Source organism: Ceratotherium simum, chromosome 34, assembly GCF_057802395.1.
Source record: "Ceratotherium simum simum isolate JZ-2026a chromosome 34, ASM5780239v1, whole genome shotgun sequence".
Lineage (NCBI taxonomy): Eukaryota > Metazoa > Chordata > Mammalia > Perissodactyla > Rhinocerotidae > Ceratotherium > Ceratotherium simum.
Window position 1 is genome coordinate 4,188,277 of NC_141933.1, and position 18,758 is coordinate 4,207,034.

An 18,758-nucleotide genomic window follows, 5' to 3' on the forward strand; every position below is an offset into this window, starting at 1 on the left:
AAAAAAATGCATTGTGTAAATCACGTTCAACTTCACATCCAGGCGAACGAGACACTCCACCAATTGATTGGCAACTGAACATCCACCCTGGCAGCCTGGCCTGGAATGTTTACCGATTCTTTTGCTGGTATTCGTCAGTGTCCCAATCACGAAATTTTAGGGCCAAGTGGAGGACTATTGAACCTTTTGCTCTAAAATAGCCTTATTCTTCAGATTTGTTTCCTTTCTACATGAGCACAGCTTCTTAACATCAGCCAGTTCCAGAAATGCTGCTTTCGGAGCACATTTGGGATGAACCATCACTTACGGAAAAGGAAGGGTCAGTTCCAAAGTACTGGATTTTTTGGTCATCTTTATTTTGAAAAAAATTTAATATTGAATAATTTCAATATGTCTATTTCTATCTCTATCTCTATTTCCATCTGTATACTTTTACAAATTATTTCTTTCCTGAACCCTTTGAAAGTAAGTTGGGAACTACATACTTCCATGTGTATTTCCTAAGAATTCTCTTACATAACCACAGTACAATGATAAAAATCAGGACATTCTACATTGATGCAATACTACTATTGACTCCACAGTCTACATTCAAATTTTGTCTCTGTTCCAAGAACATCTTTAATAGCTTTCCCCCACCCCTTAAGACTATGTAAATGCCCTGTTTCTCATCAAACACTCACTATCAACAGTAGCTTTAGCTACTTCTATATTTACAATTTGATATTCAATTGTAAGGAAGTTCTTCCCTTTCTCTCTTTCTTTCTTTCCCTGTGGACTCATAGCTTTCTATTTTACTCAATGAATTATAATCTGTTACTATATTATTTATTTTGATGCTCCAATCATTCTAGACTTGGCAAGTGAGAGACCCTTCAAGCTGCATCTTCTGTCTCTTTTGTCAACAACATACAATTAGGTCTTGTTTTTTGACCCAGTTGACATTCTCTGCCTTTTAAATAGAGTGTATAGATCATTTACATTTAATGTAATTATCAATAAAGTGGAGTATAAATCTACCCTCTTGTTATATGTTTTTTTGTGTGTGTGGATGCTTTCTTCTGAATTAATTGAGCATTTTTTATAATTTCATTTGATCTCCATCATTGGATTACTAGTTATATCCTTTTGTTTTATTTTACTTTTTTTAGTGATTGCTCTTAGGTTTACAACATATATTTTAAACTTATAATAGTCTACCTTCAAATAACATTTTACCACACTTCACATATAGTTTAAGAACCTGTCAGCAACAAACTTCCACGTCTCCCTCTCATCCTTTGTGCTGCTGTTCTCACACATTTTACTCCTGTTTATATTATAAACCCAATAGTATAATGTTATTTTTTTCCATAACAGTCAGTTATCTTTCAAGGAGATAAAAAAGTAACAAAATGTTTTTGTATTAACCCACATATTTGTTATCATTTCTTAATTATGGTGCTCTTCATCCCCGTGTGTAAATTCAAATTTCATCTACTACCATTTTCCTTTTTCTTGAAGAACTTACTTTATCATTTCTTGTGGTACAGGCCTGCTGGTAATGATTCTCTCAGCTCTTCTTTTTCTGAAAAAGTCTTTATTTCACCTTCATTTTGAAATATATTTTTGCTTAGTGTAAATTGTAGGTTGGTGATTTCTTTCAGTATTTTAAAGATAGTGCTCCACTGTCTTCTGACTATTACATTTTTTGTGTGAGAGATCTGCTAACTCTTAACTTTGTTCTTACATAATATGTCCTTTTGCTCTGGCTGCTTTTAAGATTTTCTCTTTATCACTTGTTTTCAGCAGTTTGTTTATGATGTGCCTTCATGTGTTTTCTTCCTGTTTTTTCTGCTTGGGGCTTGTTAAGCTTTTTAGATCGGTAGGCTTGTAGTTTTCATTCACAATGGAACATTTATGTTCATTATTTCTTCAAATACTTCTTCTGTCCCTTCTCCCCTTCTATTTCTTGGACTTCTATTACATGTATATTGGACCATTTGATATTGTTCCACAAGTCACGGGTGTTCTGCATAGTTTTTCTAGTCTTTTTTCCCCTCTGTGCTTTATTTTGAAGCACTTCTATTGCTACAACTTAAACTTCACTGATCTTTTCTTCTTCAGTGTCTTATCTGTTGTTAATTCCATTCTGTGTATTTTTCAACTCTAGAAGTTCCATTTGGATCTTTTTTATATCTTCCATTCTTCTCATCATCTGTTCACAATTCTTTCTACTTTCTTGGATATATGGAGCATATTTTTAATAGCTGTTTTAACATTTTTATCCTCTAATTCCATTATTTTATCATTTCTGGGTCTGTGTTTATTGACTGACTTTTCTCCTAGTTATGGGTCATATTTTTGTCCTTCTTTACTTGCCTGGTAATTTTTGATTGGATGTAGACACTGTGAATTTTATGTTGTTGGGTACTGGCTATTGTTGTTTATTCCTTTAATCAGCGTTAGCCTCTGTTCTGGCAGGCAGAGAGGTTGCTTAGAATCTGTTGAATCCTTTCAAGGTCCAGAGCAGCCTTGAATCCAGGTGACACCCTTCGGATGACCCTGCTGTGTGATGCCCCATGTATTACGGGATCCCTCACTTCAGCCGGTGGGAACACGAGCTATTCCCAGCCATCTGTGAGTTCTCAAGTATCTGACCTACTGCTTTCTGGTGGTTTGTTCTCCAGCCTCAGGTTGTTTCCTCTTACACTTGGGGAGATCACTACTTGGCCAAAGACTCAAGGCCCCTCTCTGCAGATCTCTGTCTCGTGTGTGTGTGTGTGTGTGTGTGTGTGTGTGTGTGTGCTGCACCCTCCTCTCACATTCTCTGCTTGCTCCCTTCAACTGTGATCTTTGTATCCTCAAACCAGTGAGACTGCTGGGCTGTTGGGTTCCCCTCCCTGCACTGAAGCCTGAAAACTGCCTCTAGGAAGGAAGTCTGGGCAATTACCATGGGTTCACCTTGTTTGCTTCTCTTTTCTCGGGAATCATAGTCCTGAGATGCTTGTTGGCCAACATCTGAAAGCCACAGCTTCATACGTTTCATTTGGCTTTCTAGTTGTTTAAGGCAGGGGTAGGGGCGGTAAGTCCGATCCCTTACTCCATCACGGTCAGAATCATAAGTCCTCCCCTGCGTCTTTTTGACGCTCTCCTCACCTTTGAGCACGTCCTTATTTTTTGGGACAACTGATGCTTCAGTCTCATCAGGTGTTTCCCTGCCCCAGCCCTGGTATCAGCCGTTTCTCCGAGAAGCCCCGCTTCCTTTTAGTGGAGAACGATATCAGGAAGCCCAGATCTAGGTAACCAGGTGTGCTCACTGCTTCTGGTTGGTTGGCAAATTTTTAAAAATAGAAATTAAAGTCCTATGCAGGGAAATAGTCAGGATCCTCAGGGGAAGTTCCACGTTGCTTTTTCTTGTAATGAAAACACTGCAGGTTAAAATGGTTCCTTCAGCGTTCTCCACTGAGAGAGAAGGGAGAACAGGGACACTGTGCTTTCCACAAATTTTCATGGAAAGCTTCTGCATGCCAGGGTCTGTTCCAGATGCTGAGGATACAGCAGCCATCAAAACACAAAATCTCTGCCCCGCTGCAGATTACACAGTAACTACTGCTATTACCTTGCTGTTATAGTGGTCACCTGACTTTGCACTTTCTTTTCACGACAGTCATTGTGGCCATTTCCACATAGTTCCAACATCTGGATGCAAGTTGGCAATGTTAACAATCACTTAAATGTATGTGCATTTCATCACTTAGATGGGTGTTTCACCGAGACTAAATAGCTGGGCGTGTGTGAATTTAAATTTCAGATCTCAATATTACACTTGTAAACGCCCTGCTGGAAAATCAATGACATAAACCCAAGTGTTAAATATTGAGTGAAAAGAGTAAATATTGTGGTGAGGAGCAGACTCTTGCTTTGTTACGGAGGGGGCAAGGTTCATAGAGAGCGTTAATTTACCTGCACGCTCAAGCTTGCAACTGCAAAGTAGCACTCACAAAATCCATATATTTTTGCAGACAAATTGAAATGTGATGTGAATGTAAATGTTGCTTGTGATTGAAGGGGCATCTGGGGTCAGCATCACCTGCCCCCAAATGCCATACACGGGGTGAGGAGTCAAACATACAGCTTCCTGGAGCCTCAGGGCTGTGAGGGAACTGAGAGCCCTGCTACTTTAATGCTTCATTCGATGCTTGAATGCCCTGCACCAGGTCCCCACCGAGCTCCGGGGACGTTTCCACGGACAGAGCCCCTTGAGCTGTGATGCTTAGAAAGTTCTTTCTCTGTTCAATTAAACACGTGCCGGCTGCTTCTTTATAACGTTTGCCCGCTCTCCTACATTCTGCTCTCTGAGGGCCCACGGACGACTCACTCATAACACTGTCCTTCAGATGGCATCACATTCTCTCTTTCAAGGTGGCTCTGTCCACTTCCACTGACCAGTCTTCATGGCACGTGGTTCTGAATCCTCTCAAGTCCTGCTGTCACCAGAGCAGTCTTCAGCGGTCAAAGTCCTTTAACCAAACTCTGAACGGCCACGTCTGACGGTCACATTTTAATCCTCACCCTCACTCGCCTCTCCTCTTGCAGTGTGGGAACATTCACTGCTTTCTCCCAGGGTTGGAATTCAAGACTCTGCTGTGGGACAAGCTCTGTGGCCAGACGCAAGATTCTTAACGGCTCTTAACTGCCTCAGTTTCCCCATCTGCAAACGGAAGCAATTGTGCTCCTCTCAGGGTTGACGCGAATATTGAAGTATGACGCAGTCACCTTCTTGCACGGAGCCCAGCACCTAGGAAGCACTCAGCAAACATTAGCTGGTATTGTGCCGTCTGGCGGCTGTTTTACGACGTGCTTTGGGTATTTTATTTCATGTTTCCAAACAACGTTTTCAGAAGTCAAAACTGAGGCTCAGAGAGGTTGAGTAACTTTCCCGAGGTCCCACAGCTAACACGCAGTGGAGGCGGGTTTCAACCATGCTTGTTTGACCTTCAAAGACAAGCTCTTCCCACTGGGCCCCTGGGTCAGACTGGCCCGGCTCCTTCCCTCCCGCCTGCTTTCTTTCTTTTTTTTTTTTTTTTAAGATTTTATTTATTTTATTTTTTCCCCCCAAAGCCCCAGCAGACAGTTGTATGTCATAGCTGCACATCCTTCTAGTTGCGGCATGTGGGACTCGGCCTCAGGATGGACGGAGAAGTGGTGCCTCGATGCGCACCCGGGATCCGAACCCGGGCCGCCAGCATTGCAGCGCGCGCACTTAACCACCAAGCCACAGGGCCGGCCCAACCGCCTGCTTTCTGAATGTGGGAGTTCCCAGGGTTAGGCCTCTTGCCCTCCAGGTTGCAGATTCTTTCTGAGTGATCACGTCTCACCCAGCCCCCCGACCACCCCTCTACATCAATTATCCCCAAATCCACCTTCCCAGCTCCCACCTTCCTCCGGAGCCCCAGACCCTTATTTCCAAAGACCTCCCCCGGCTCCACCTGAGTGGTCCGCAGGCACCTCTCCCATCTTTCCTCATCATGCCACGTGTCTCTGTGGGCAGCAGCAAAATAGGCCCAGACGCTGCGGACAGAATTCCGAGGGTAGAATTCTGAGGGCCATCCTCTGGTCCCTGGAAAAGCTGGGGCTTCTTATTAGGGAGGATGGTGGGACTGAGGGTGATGGATGAGGGATGGAAGGAGCCTTACAAGTTGTTCATTTGTTCATTCAATTATTCACTGGACAAATATTTATTGAGTGCCAGCAAAGCACCAGTCACTGCCTTAGATCCTGGGACACAAATGTGCCTGAGACCTGGCTCCTGGCCCCCAGGAGAGAAAGCTTGTCAATAACGAATGCGGCCGAATGTCAGAGCTGGTGCAGGAGCGGGGAGGGGTCCTCAGCCCTTTCTGTCTCCATCCCCAAGAGGAAGAGTCACCGACCGCGGCGCATTTACCAGTGGGCAGGTAGAGTGGGTTGAATGGGGGCCCCCAAAAGACATGTCCACATCCTGATCCCTGGAACTGTGAAGGTGACCTTATTTGGAATAAGGGTCTTTGAGGATATAATTAAGTTAAGGATCTTGAGAGGAGATCATCCTGGATTATCCAAGTGGGCCCTAAATCCAGTGACAGGTGTCCCTATAAGAGGCACACGGGGGAGAGACACACAAGAAGAGCAGGAGGCCGTGTGAAGACGCAGGCAGAGACTAGGGTGACACAGCCACAAGCCCAGGGACGCCTGGAGCCCCAGAAGCTGGAAGAGGCAGGAAGGACCCTCCCCTGGAGACTCTGGACGGAGCAAGGCCCTGCTGACACCTTGATTTTGCACTTCCGGCCTCCAGAACTGTGACAGAACAAATTCCCGTTGTTTTAAGCCCCCCATTTGTGGTGATTTGTTACGGCTGCCCCAGGACACTGACACAGCAGGGTCATAATAAATGAAAGGGTCCTCAGTGACAGCAGGACTTGTCCCCATGGTCTTCCCTTGGCCTACTCAGCCCTTGGGTGTTTTCCTAACGTTGGGCTGGCCGTCAACTGGTGACAGAATCTATAGGAAGTGGACGCAAGCCTCGCGTAGACCTGGACCTAAGAGCCTTGCCCCCGTCCAGGTGCAGGCAGCTCTGTGGGGGCACGGCCTTCGGCTGGCTGGAAAGCGGGACCCTGTTTCCCCTTCGCTGCTGTCCGTCTGTGCACAGCTCGCTCAGGAACTCACCGAGAGAGAGGAGGCTCAGCCAAGGGGGTCTGGTCCCGCTGGACCCCTGGCCATCAGAGCACTGAGAGCACCTAAGTCCTACCAGGGCCCAACATTAGGCCACTCGGGTGCAGAGAGGAAAATGTGGCCACTAGATCCTGTTGGCCTGCCCTTCCTGGTCTGGGATGCGGCAAGAACAATACACTTGTCAGTTCAGCAAATATTGACCGAGCGGCCCCATTCTCTGCTGGCCCCGGCAGCTGCCCACTGCTTGAGCGTTTCTGGCTCTGGTCTCACGTCTTTAAATTTATGGCCCATTTGATGCAAAGCCCCAACATTTTAAACAATTGCTTGTGCTGAGACTCTAACTTCTTTCTGTGTACAGTTGGGTAAGAATATCTTCGCTCCCTGCTCATCTCAAGTTTTCCCTTCTGAGACATAAGCTTTGTCCGGGCCCGTCCTTAAAAGCTGTGCCTCAGCAGCCCCCCTCCTGCAGAGGAGACCACCCCAGCTTGTGGCTGAGATGGCAAAAGATATGCCAGGGAGGTGAGCAGAAATCAATGCATAATTGCTCCCCTTTTCCTTTATGATGAATAATTTATGTTGGTTTTGGACATTGCATTGATCAGGGAAGAAGGAAAGTGGACTCTCCCTCCTGGCACTGCCATGCCAGAGCTGACCTCACAGTCTGTGCACACCTGCCTCCCCTGCCCCCTCAACCCCAGCCAACCTCTGGGCGCTGCAGGCCCCCCGGACCCATGAAGCTTTCTGGGTCCCCGAGCTGGGAGGGATTTCTCTGCTCTCCAAGCTCCTGAGACACCGTGCCTGCCCTCCCAGATGGCATGTGACACTTTCTGTCTTGAATTTCTCATGAGTTGGGTGCCTGTCTTATTTCCCAGAGTAGGCATTGGCCAACGTAAAGGACCAGACAGTAAATATCTTAGGCATCATGGGTCATACAGACAGGACCAGCTATATAATTGATGGGGCTCAGTGCCGAATGAAAATGCTGGGCCCTTTGTTAAAAAATTATTAGAAATTTCAAGATGGTGAAAGCAGATGCTCAAGATGTAGAGTCCTTAAAGCACTAGGCCTTGTGTGACTGTACAGGTCAGATGCCTATGAAGTGACCCCACATATGGTCTCTGTAGCTATGACTCGACTCTGCCCTTGCAGTGCAAAACCAGCCATAGAGGACATGTAAATGAATGTATGTGGCTGTGTTCCAATAAAACTTTATTTACAAAAATGGGCAGGGGGTCAGATTTGGTCCCTGGACGAAAGTTTGCCAACGCCTGCTCCATACGACTGTAAGTTCCTTAGAGGCAAGTAGTCCCCAACTCATACACTCATCCATCCACCACCCATCCACTCATCCATCCATCCATCTATCCATCCATTTACCATCCACCCATGCATCCATCCATCCATCCATACACCCACCCACCCACCCACCCATCCATCCATCCATTCATCCATCCATCCTCCATCCATCCATCCTCCATCTATCCATCCATCCATCCATCCATCCGTCCATCCACCCATCCATCCATCTACCCATCCACCTGACCATCCATCCACCCATCCATCCATCCATACACCCACCCACCCATCCATCCATCCATCCATCCATCCATCCATCCATCCACCTATCCATCCTCCATCCATCCACCCATCCATCCTCTATCCATCCACCCATCCATCCATCCACCCATCCATCCATCCACCCATCCATCCATCCTCCATCCATCCACCCATCCACCCATCCACCCATCCATCCATCCATCCATCCACCCATCCATCCTCCATCCATCCATCTACCCATCCACCCGATCATCCATCCACCCATCCATCCATCCATCTACCCATCCACCTGACCATCCATCCATTCATCCACCCATCCTCCACCCATCCACCCATCCACCCATCCACCCATCCATCCTCCATCCATCCATCCTCCATCCATCCACCCATCCACCCATCCATCCATCCATCCACCCACCCATCCATCCATCCACCCATCTATCCTCCATCCATCCATCCTCCATCCATCCACCCATCCATCCATCCATCCATCCATCCATCCATCCATCTACCCATCCACCTGACCATCCATTCACGCATCCAGCCATCCATCTTCCCTTGCATCTGACCATCCATCCATCCACCCGACCATCCATCCATCCATCCATCCATCCATCCATCCATCCATCTATCCTCCATCCATCCATCCATCCTCCACCCACTCATCCTCCATCCATCCATCCTCCATCCGTCCATCCTCCATCCCTCCACCCATCCATCCATCTATCCATCTGTCCGTCCATCCATCCATCCATCCATCCATCCATCCATCCATCCATCCTCCATGCATCCATCCTCCATCCATCCACCCATCCATCCTCCATCCATCTACCCATCCACCTGACCATCCATCCATTCATCCATCCATCCATCCATCCATCATCCATCCATCCATCCATCCTCCATCCATCCATTCATCCTCCATCCATCCATCCTCCATCCATCCATCCTCCATCCATTCACCCATCCATCCATCCGTCCATTTACCCATCCACCCGACCATCCCTCCACCCATCCATCCATCCATCTACCCATCCACCCGACCATTCATCCATCCATCCATCCTCCATCCATCCATCCTCCATCCATCCACCCATCCATCCTCCATCCATCTACCCATCCACCGGACCATCCATCCACCCATCCATCCATCCATCCATCCACTCATCCTCCATCCATCCACCCACCCATCATTCATCCAACAAGCATTGCTAACCATCTCCCTTGCTCCAGGCACTGCACTGAGTGGGAGGCTACAGAGAGAAGGAGAAGCTGCCTGGAGAAGGAGAATCTCCCTGCCCCAGTGATGTCTCAGACTCGAGGAGACATGTAAGCATCTTGGTGCAATGTGATGTCAGAGACCTGTGGGAGAGTTGCAAGGACACTAAGGAAGGATTTATTTGCACACCCCCGCAGGCCCTCACAGGCAGGAGGGGAACAGATACTCCCTGAATGACTCAGTGAAGGAGTGCAGGAAAGCACGTTTTGCTGATCTAGACTCTGTCTTGGAGGATTTGTTGGCGCCCCAGATACAAGCTGGGTACCATCTGCACCTTCTATGACATTGGACAGATGACTTAATCTCCCCCATTCTCAGTCTTCTCATCAGTAAAATGGGGACTAGTGGGTCCCTGGACAGGGATGAGGGAAGACTGGGTGGGATAGCCCAGCGTTGAGCACGCAGCCTGACACCTGGACGCAGGCCACCTGAGTCCCCTTCTTTCCCTGGCCCAGCACCCAGTGGGCCCCGAGGAAAATGTACTGGGCTGGAGTGGTGGAGATAGAAGGAGATGCTGTGAGGGGGCCTGCTTCTGTTTGTACACACAGAGAGAAAGGTCTGGGCGAGAGCGGGGTACACTGTGGACTGGGTCTCCACCTGGGGAGACGTTGACCTATTTCTTCTGTACCATTTCAATCTCCCTCCCTCCCTCCCTCCTTCCTTTCTCCTCCCACACCTCCTTCCTTCCTTCCTTTTCCTTTCCTTACAATGAGCTTCCATCACCTTTCTAACTTGAAAAAAACAAAAGGCAACCCCCTTTCATCCCCAAATGAACTGACTGGGTTGAAACACGTGCACAAGGATCCTGGAATTGTTCTTTCTTTTTCCAGATGAAGCAGGATCTTGCCCTGGGCAGGGCCACCCCACGCCCTCGTCCCCACTTGTCCTCTGGGCTCCTTGCTCCCTCCCCACCTCGCCCCTTCTCCCGACCAGAGTGACTTTTCAATACACAACCAGATCAGGTCCTTCTGTTGCTTTAACAGCCGCCTTGGCTTCCAGTGTCCTTAGACAGAGATTCCCAGCTTCTGACACATGCCCGCCTCTGCCCGGCCTCTGCCCACTTTCTGATAACTGCTCTCCTGTCTCTTCTCGTCCTCAAACTTGCCAAGCCCTCCATCGGCCCATGCTGGTCCGTCTGGTCTCTCTCCCCCACTCTGTCTCTTCCTCATACCTGGTCTAGGGTAACCCCCGTATTTATAACCTTCACCGTGGGGACCATAATCGGACGTTCTAGCTGTCTGGGTCCCTTCCTGCCTAGACCATACACTCAGCACGCGGTGGCTGCTGGATCAATACCTGTGATGACGGCCACTGCGACCCACAGCACTGAGAGGGTCTTTGGAGAGTCTCCTACTCCTCTCTCCACCCTCGGGCTTTCTTCGTCCTCCCGCCTTAAACACCAGATCCCTCCCTCCCTCCGCCAGTCTCTCAGTCTCCCGGAGACTCTCCACTCTGGCTCCCAAGAGCTCACACCAAACAGCCCTTTCTCCTCTATTCCTCCTCCTCCTGCTCCGGGGGGGTCCCCTCCAGCTGCTGTAGTGGCTGTGGTCAGCTGGGTAACGGCCCCTAAAGATGTCTCCCGCCTAACCCCTGGGAGGTGTGAACATGTCACCTTATATGGCAAAAAGTACTTCGCAGGTGTGATGAAGGTAAGGCTCTTGAAATGGGGACATTATCTTGGGTTATCTGAGTGGGCCCTCACAGGTGTCCTTATAAGAAGGAGGCAGAAGGACATCTGACTACAGATGGCAACAGAGATTGGAGGGATGCGGCCACAGCCCAGGGACGCCTGGAGCCCCCAGAAGCTGGAGGAGGTGGGAAGGACCCTCCGCAGAGCCTCCGGAAGGAGCACAGCCCTGCAGACACCTTGACTTCGGACTTCTGGCCTCCAGCACTGTGAGAGAGTATATTTGTGCTGTGTTAAGCCACCAGTTTGTGGTCATCTGTTCCGGTGGCCGCAGGAAGCCAATATACAGTCCCAGCGGGGGCACTGGATGCTCCCGGAGGCCTGTTCCAAGGCCTGTGACCTCCACAGCTCTGACCCTTAGCAGCTGAGTCACAAATCGCCGATGTGGTTGGGACTGTTTGCTGGGAGAGGCCGTCTTTGGTGGAAGCCCCTCCCTGCCAGCAGCACCAGTGGGGTCTTGCCTCCAGGAAGCCCTGACAAAGGGTGTTGGGTCCATGAACCCAGAAGGGGCTGCAGAGGGCTGTGAATATGTGTCTCCCTGCTGCTGGGCCGCTGGGTGGTCTCTCCTCCGCCCAGCCAGGCCCAGCTCACAGCGGTCACCTAGTCCCCTTGTGCCAGGGTCTGTAGGGGGAGGGGGACCCACCTTTGAACTTGAAGGAGGAGGGTGCGTCCCACCCCTCGGCTCCACTCGCTCATCCATCCCCCCAGAACCAGGCCCCGCGGCTGCACATGCATCAAGCCCCGCAGTACAGCACCCAGGGGGCTGCCTGGGGGAGCAGCACCATCCTGCCTTGGAGAAACTTCCAGCCTGTATGGACAGGAAGGCCCTGGCTCCTCAACCTTTGTCCCTCTGGTTGGGAAACAAAACAAAATACCCCACAACCAACCTTTTTCTTTAAATGGCACTGCACCCACTGAGGATTTTCAACTTGACTAAATTCTGGATCCTAATATATTTTACAAACTTTCGAAACAACGCAAACTAAGCAAAGAAGAGGGCGGGACCCTGATGGGTTCCAGCCACCCTGGGATGAGCCTTGCACACACGTGTGCAATGTGCACACGCACACTCATGCACACGGACTCAGGGCTCACACACCTGCCCTTAGTCTTAGCTCAGCACTTTGGAAACGAGAAAAGAGAAAGATAAATGAGAAGAGAGAGTGGACCTAACAGGCACCCATAAGATAAACAGGAGAACCCCAGGCATGGCCTGTGAGTCATCACAGTCATCAGGGCGTCAATGTGACAGACTGTCTTTAAAGACGCTTCGTTTTTATACCCAACAGATTTTAAAACATACCAGTCTCTCCTTGGTGAACAGCGTGGTTGTTTATTCAGACATATTTCTGCTGAGGGAAATGGGTAGTACTTTAACTTTTAATGAAATAATCTATTTTTTAAGAAAACAAAAATACTTTCTACTTTTTTTTTTATACCCATGGGTGTATTTAACTTTTATTTTAAATACAAATGAAAAACACAGAGGTTCAAAACCCCGATGACTTAAAATAACACAAATGCCAAGATGACATTATGCAGAGACTGGGATTTTCACGGTGTGCTCAAAACGGCGCTCTAAAAATGGGCAGTGGCGGTGGGAGTTTACCCACGTCCGAGGGAAGGCGAGCCCTAATTCATGTCTTCCCGCTAAGGGGAAGTTCACCCGCATCCAGAGCATCCCTGGGCGCCATCCGTTCCCCTGCAGGTAGGAAGGACCGCATGGCGCATCCCGCCCGCATCCATCTCAATCGTTATTTCCAGGTTACAATGGCAACTGCTATTGGCTCAACCACAAGCTGTGGGCCTGCAATGTGTGAGGCACTGTCCTCTGTGCCCAGGAAACACAGTCTCCACCTCCTCGCGGCTTATGCGTTACGGGGGAGACAGACAACAACTGAGACGAAACTCACTACCTGGTTTGTCTGGGATCGACGGGTGCCATGGAGAAAAACCAAGCAGAAAAAGCACAAAGAAAGGGTCTGATGGGGGGCAATTCAGGGTGTTGCTATCACACTTAGAGGTGTCAGGGGACACCTCACTGAGAAGCGGACATTTGAGCAGAGACCTGAATGAGGGGAGGGCATGAGCTACATGGATAACATAAGAAAGAGTGTTCCAGGCAGAGGGAACAGCAAGTGCAAAGGTCCAGGGGTGGAAACATGCCTGGTTGTTTGAGGATTGGTAAGGTGGCCAGTGTGGCTGGGTGGGGTGGGTGAGGAGGAATGTCCTGGGGCATGAGGTCAGTGCTGTGGGCAGGGCCAGACCAGGCAGAGTCTTGCAGGCTGTGCACAGTGGACAGCCTGTGGAGGGCTGAGAGCCAGAGATGAGCAGGATCTGTAGCTCAGAAAGGCTCAGTAGTTGGATGAGAAGCTGGGAGCTGGGCTCTGATCCACTGTCTGCTCATTGCAATCTCCTGATTGCAGTGTGCTTCACTGGTTTGAGAAAGTGACCCCAGTCTCTTGAATAACTGTAGCAGGGGTGATGTTATCACCACCACCACCATCATCATCATCACCATCACTATTATCATCACTATCATCATGACCATCACCATCATCATCGTCACTATCATCACCATCATCACCACCATCATTGTCATCACCATTATCATCATCACTATCACCACCACCACCATCATCATCGTCACCACCATCATCATCATCACCATCACCCTTATCATCATCACCATCATCACGATCGTCACCATCATCACCATCACTATCATCACCATCATCACCACCATCATTGTCAACACCATCATCATCATCACTATCACCACCACCACTACCATCATTGTCACCATCATCATCACCATCACCACCATCAACATCTCCATCATCACCATCACCACCATCATCATGACCATCATCACCACCATCATCACCATCATCATGACCATCACCACCACCATCACCATCATCACCACCATCATTACCACCATCATCACCATCATCACCACCATCACCATCATCACCACCATCATCACCATCGTCATCACCATCACCATCATCACCATCACCATCACCAGCACCATCATCACAGCAGACATCAAGTCCTTTCTATACGTCAGGAGTGATGCTAAGATTTTGGATGTTGTGGTTTAATCTCCACAACTACCTTATGGGCTGGACGTTCTGTCACCTGCCCTTGTTTAGATGAGGAGCCCAAGGCTTAGAGGGATGAATTGACTTGCTCAAGGTCATCCAGCTGGTGAGGAGAAGAGCTGGGCATGGAACTCAGATCTGAGGCCAAAGCTGGGCTCTGAAACACCACTCCAGCCTGTCTGGTTTCCTAAGCAGCTAAGGGCAGGCCTTTATTTTATTTATCTGTCTTTTCCCCTCCAATTTAGACCCTCAGGCGCTTGTCCACTGTCATGGAAGCCCAGCACTTCAGCCATGAGTCCTTGCAGTTGGCTGTCCCCTCCCTGCTACTTGTGTGGGGGCCTGGTGGCCTGTTGTGGTCTCTGCTTCACGAGCTCCCAGTCGACGGGAGGAGCAGACCAGTCCCTCCATATGTGGGTCAAGAGCCCCCTGTGTGGGCCAGGTCCCCCTCCCCAGCGGAGGCAGCTCTGGCTGTGGGGCACACCAGCCCTGACCCAGCCATCAGCTCAGCCTGGGTTTCTGTGCACAGTGACCACCCTGGGCAGACACAGCTCAGACAAGACACTGGCAGTGGTGGTGGCTAGGAACTGGGGGTCCTGGGTCAGAATGGGTGTCTCTGAGCCTCAGTTTCCCCCTGTGAACTGGAAAGAGGGCCATGAGCCCTGACCTCCCAGGGCTGTTGCAACAATTAAAGCTGATGGTGCCTGTGGAGCCCTTGGCCCAGTGCCAAACCTATCAGGTGTGAAAAATCTTGGCCATTATTGCTCTTTTGGCCACTGTCTGAGAGACCCTTTGAGAGGAGCTCTTCTCTATGGGGTGGACCAGACCACTGAGTGTGTGTCCTCTGCGCAGCTTCCGCTCCCTGCCTTTTGCTGTCGGCACGTTGGTTCTCCTTGAGGAAACACCACCGTCCCTTCTCAGTCCTGGTTCTACGAGTGGCCACGGGGTCTGCTTCTGGCCAGTCACTGCTAAGCACCCCCCAGGTCATGGTGACTTATTTAGGGATGGTCACGGACCCAAGTCAGGACAATCAGCACTAACCTTGGAACTCTGACTGAAGGGCACAGGGGACAAGTGCTTTCTGTCCACTGGGGCTGCACAGGGCGGAGGCCAGGAGGTGTGCCTGTCATCTGGCCACCAAGAAAGAGTCTTTCTGTGCGTAGACCCAATACAAAGAACAACAGAGCCAAGAGATGGGGAAAGGTCAAGCTTTGGGGACATTGAGCCCTTGGATCCAGCTATGCCTGAAGCTGGACTTGGTTTTCTATCACTTACAACCCAAACACTCCTGAATAGTAGAGGTGGGTTACACCAAACCACATACATTCTCTTGTTCAGTCCCTGTCTGGTGACCTCCCCCACATTTAAAGCACAAACTTTAACTGCAGGCCAGTTGTCTTCCTCATCTTCCTCTCAGCAGCCCACAGGTGGCCTGGGATAGAGACACACACTCCTATGCAGATCTTGGGAAGGAAAGTTCTACATGAACTCATTAACCGAGGCTTTATTATTTTAAGCCATCTAGTGATGGTTTAAATATTTGGCATTTCTTAAAATAAACTAAGATCTTCTCAGATGGGTCGTCTTGCAGTCTGGTCACGAGGCTATGACTCCAGAACCAGAACAGAACAAAAGCCGGCCTCCCTAAGCCTTGATGTTGGCAGTGACTGGGCCATCTCAGCACTGGTCCAACCCCACTCCAGGAGGAAAGTAAAGTAACCCCTACCCCCCACTCAAAGGGTCCTGAGGTCACGTAAATTTGAGAAAGGCTGCGCTCTGCACCTTGCTCCTGGGCATTCATCATGTATGTTGGCATCTGAGAAGACATGCCACGGAGAAATCGACTCCACTTGGTTTAATCCAGGCTCCCCCCAACTGGCCAGCCCCCGAGGGTGGGGGCCGGGTCTGCCGTACCCCCGGGGCGTGAAACCAGCGTGGAAAGATGGCAGAGCTATGGAGCCTGGGGGCGCCTGTCCCCTCAACAACTCATGTGGCGTGAGTCTCCTGGGGCTGCTGTAACAAGTCACCAGAAACTTAGTGGCTTCAAACACCAGACACTTATTGTCTCACAGTCTGGAGGTCGGAAGTCCCACACAGGTCTCACTGGGCTAAATCAAGGCACCGGCGCGGCCGTGTTCCTTCCGGAGGCTCCAGGGGAGAATCTGTGTCCTTGTCTCTCCAGCTTCTAGAGCCGCCCGCACGCCTCGCCTTGTGGCCCCTTCTCCACCTTCCATGCAAGCAAACGCCTCACTGTGACCCCTGCTTCCGTTGTCACGTCTCCTCTGGCTCTGACCTCCCTGCCTCCCTCTGCCACATTTAAGGGCCCTGTGATTCCCCCTGGACCCTCCTGGACCACCGGGATCATCTCCCCAGCTCAAGGCCGGCTGATCAGCAGCCTTCATTCCTTAACTCTCCCCGCCACGTAACGTACAGTATTCACAGGGTCCAGGGATGAAGAGAGGGCGTCTTCCGGAGGCCGCTATTCTGCCCGACACACCTACCCAGTGTGAACACATCCAAATGTGGGGAAAAAAGAAATTGGAGTGAGAATCTCTAGGGCCATTCATTCATTCATTCATACATGCGTTCATTCAACAAATATTTATTGAGTACCTCCTGTGTACCGGGCCCCGTGGTGGGTACGGGGGGACACAGCAGCGTGAGGAGGCCAGAGCACGTCCCTACCCTCCTCCTGGGGTCTTAGTTAAAATAAAGAGGATGAAGGGGACAATGGCCCCAATTTGAATACGTCCCAGAGATCAAGTTGGTGTCCCGCCCACCTCCCAGGCCAGCCAGGGACCAGTCTCAGAAAACCTTATTTTTCTCTGGGAGTTCTGCCTCGGAGCAAAATGTCGAAGGGGCAGGAAGTGGCGAGAGGAGGGGGGAGAGAGGCACTCTTCTGAGAAAAGCAGCATTTTCTCAGTTTGCGTTAAGAACACACGGCAGCACCTGTCCTCCGTTCTGTCTCCTCGTTTTTTCTGACGTTCCGGGCTTTTGGGGGGACAAGCTGTCAGGTGACGCAGCTCGGTTTTTAAAGACTCCGAGTGCTCCTTCGGAATCAGTTCACACGCTCTCGGCTTTCGACGTCAACACGGGGGGAAGCGGAGGTGCCCCCCACCCGGCGCAGCGGGATGGCGTGCAGGGCTCAGCGTCATGATTTTACGGCTCTCACTTCGTTTCTGGAGCCTTCCTGGGCAAGAGCCTGGCTCCTGAGGCCTCGCCCAGCCGCTGGCCGATGTTTAATAAATCTCACCGCTGGGATTTCTCGGGCGATTAACATGGGAAAAACCGAGGGAGCGGGCCGAGGAAGTGGATGCTTTAAAAATAATAAGGCTGCTCTAAACGGACACAGGTTCCGGGGGAGAATGTGAACTAAGCCGTTGGTTTATTTTAAAATATACTTTATTTTCCATTCTGTCTCTGTTTAATCTCTTCTGATAGAGCTAAAAAAAACTCTCCTTATTCTAAAAACTGAAATCTATATATAGCTTAAAAAAAAAAGAGGAGGCTAAAATATAGGTCAAAACAGCATCCTGTGACGACTGTGGTTCCTGCACACAGTGGGGACGCACAAATATTTATTGGATCAGCAAGCAAATTGATATGTGACATTTACAACGAAGCACAGAGTCTTGGCCCTACGTGGGACGACTGCACTTGGCATGTTTGAAAGTTCCATCATCTTCCTTGATCTCTTCACAGATGGGTATTTTTTCCTTTCCAGACAATTCTAGGGCGTCATGGTGAGGTTAAACAGTAACTTGGGAATCGGGAAAGTCAGGTTCGAATCCGGCTCCTTAGCAGCTGAGCGAGCTTGGGCAAGTCATTTGATTTCTTGGAAAAACAAATACTAATTCCCTTCAGGGGAGTCCCAGGTGTCCTGGGCTAACACGTGACATGTTTGCAAGGGAGCCCGCAGCGCCATGCTTGGCTCAAAGTGACCACTCAATAAGTAACAGTTATTATCCTCAGCAATAATTATGCCATGAGAGTGTTATTAATAACTTAACCTGTTTTTCTGATAAAGATAACTCTTGGCTTCTTGGAAAAGTCAAGTCTTCAATGTACGGAGAATAATTTGTGCCCGTGCCTCATTCTGATTTGGGCTAATATATCACCTGCTTAGATATTACCTGCTGAGCAGGTGACCCGCAGCTGGACACTGTCCTCTGGGGTATGAAGGGGCAAAGTTACAGTGAGCAGGGACAGAGGATTCCTCGGGAAAAAGCTGTCTGCGTGAGGAGGTGCCTCCCCCTTGACCGAGGCTGGGGGGACTCCAGGAGACCCCGTGGGGGGCTTGGCTCAGGTCCCTAGGCACGGGGAGAGGGTGGACCAGCGCCTGACCTGCGCCTCAGCAGCGTCTCTGGCAGGAGGTTGGCTGGAGTGTCCGGGCAGTGGAGTGGGGGCTGTGCCGAGTGGGGACTGCCCTCACTGACCGCGT